At 49.0% G+C, this 2,160-nt stretch overlaps 1 pseudogene; it reads left to right on the top strand.

The window, feature by feature from the left end:
• The first annotated feature begins 208 nt into the window (after nt 1-208).
• LOC119229891 (nucleolin-like) lies at nt 209-1,941 on the top strand (annotated as a pseudogene).
• The last annotated feature ends 219 nt before the right edge of the window (nt 1,942-2,160 follow it).

Below are 2,160 nucleotides of genomic sequence, written 5' to 3'. Positions count from 1 at the left end.
ATTTTGTTCTTTTCGTTGCTTTGGTACCGCCAGCTCTCCTCATTTCCCCTGTTAACAGCGATATAAATAAAAACAAGCCTGTTAACCCCAACTTCAAGCCCCAGTCTGTTTTCTTGCACCTTCAACACCACACGCTGTTTATTGGCCACAGGACGCCGTCAAGCAGTGGCGTGGATCCCACTCCCCTCCTGGGGAGGCAGAACGTAACAATGTTCCACCGAGTAGGCTGATCCACGTCTTTGCATTAGCTGTTTCGTTATTTGTTCCTAAACGTCCAGTTATTTGTGTTTCACTGAAACGCACAGCAGCACAATGGTGAAACTTGCAAAGGCAGCAAACAAGCAGGCGACTCAGAAGAAAAAGGCCCCTCTACCCCCCAAAGAAGTGGAGGAGGAATCCAGTGAGGAGGAAAGCAGCGATGAAGAAGAAACAGCCCCACCACCCCCAAGAAGGCTACTCCAGCTGCCAAAAAAGCCGCAAAGGCTGCTAAAGAGGAGTCTGAGGAGGATGATGAAGAGGAGGATGAAGACGAAGATGAATCTGAAGAAGAGATGGACACCACTCCTGCGCCAGCAAAGGCCAAGAAAGCTGGCATGGTCAAGGATAAGGAAGAATCTGAGGAAGATGATGATGATGAGGAAGAGGAAGCCCCAGTGACTCCTGCAAAGAGGAAGGCAGAGGGCAAGAATGACACACCTGCTGCCAAGAAAGCAAAGCCAGATGGCGAAGGATTCTGTCTATTTGTTGGAAACTTAAACGCCAACAAAGACTTTGACGAAATCAAGGACGGTCTGAGGAAATTCTTTTCCAAGAACAGCCTTGAGGTCGCCGATGTGCGGTTGGGTGGATCCAAGAAATTTGGATATGTTGAATTTTCATCTGAGGAGGACATGCAGAAGGCTCTTGAACTAAATGGCAAGAAGCTCATGGGTCAGGAGTTGAAGTTGGACCGGGCCCGAAGCAAGGACAGCTCTCAGGATGGCAAGAAAGAGAGAGATGCACGAACGCTATTTGTGAAAAACCTTCCCTTCTCTGCCACAATCGATGACTTGAAGGAAGTCTTTGAAAATGTAGTTGACGTCAGGTTACCACCAGGCCAGAACGGTTCTAATAGAGGAATTGCCTACATTGAGTTCAAAAGTGAGGCTGATGCAGAGAAGATGCTGGAGGGGGCTCAGGGAGCTGATGTGCAGGGGAGATCCATCATGGTTGACTATGTTGGTGATAAGAGTCAGGGTCAGAAAGGGTCCATGTCACAAGGTGCCGGAGCAGCCAGTAAAACACTGGTGGTGAATAATCTATTGTTCACTGCCACAGAGGAAGCCCTCCAAGCTGCTTTTGAGAAAGCTGTTTCTATTAGGATTCCACAGAGAGATGGCAGACCTAAAGGCTTTGCTTTTGTAGAGTTTGAGAGTGCAGAGGAGGCAAAGGATGCTCTGGAAAACCTCAACAACACTAGCTACACCTGGCTGGGCCACCCAATGTAAGTTTTGTTAGGGCGCCTTGGTAGTGTGCCAGTTAGAGTGTGGTTTTGTTGGGAGATAGGACAGGTAAGGGGGTGGGAAGCATTGGTCGTTGCTTTGGTACCGCCAGCTCTCCTCATTTCCCCTGTTAACAGTGCTATAAATAAAAACAAGCCTGTTAACCCCAACTTCAAGCCCCAGTCTGTTTCTTGCACCTTCAACACCACGCGCTGTTTATTGGCCACAGGGCGCCGTCAAGCAGTGGCGTGGATCCCACTCCCCTCCTGGGGAGGCAGAACGTAACAAGTGGGGGCTCGTCCGGGATCCTCGCTCTGCTGCTTGGGTGTCCCTGTGGTCGGTATCTTTGTAGTGTGGTACGGGTGTGTGTGAGGACTGGCTTGTTGTGGTTTTTTGTGTACATGTTCCTGATTGTTCAGTTTGGTGTTTGTATTGGGTGTGTCTTTGTTTATGTAGTTAGTGGACTCTTGGCGTACAGCATGGCGTCAGGGGCAGTCGATTTGTTTATTGCGGACCCTTCTCTTGAGGAGCTGGAGAAGCTTACTAAAGTAGACCTGTTGGCTGTCGCGGAAAATTATGGCATCAAAACAACCAAACAATCACTCAAGGCCGTAATAGTTGCAACCATATCACAGCATTTATTGGCTCAAGGCTCAAGGTGTTTCCTCACAAGAGGAAG

Source organism: Pungitius pungitius, chromosome 8 (assembly GCF_949316345.1).
Source record: "Pungitius pungitius chromosome 8, fPunPun2.1, whole genome shotgun sequence".
Taxonomy (NCBI): domain Eukaryota; kingdom Metazoa; phylum Chordata; class Actinopteri; order Perciformes; family Gasterosteidae; genus Pungitius; species Pungitius pungitius.
The sequence above is the reverse complement of the archived record's forward strand: the minus strand, read 5'-3'. Positions and strand labels throughout refer to the sequence as shown.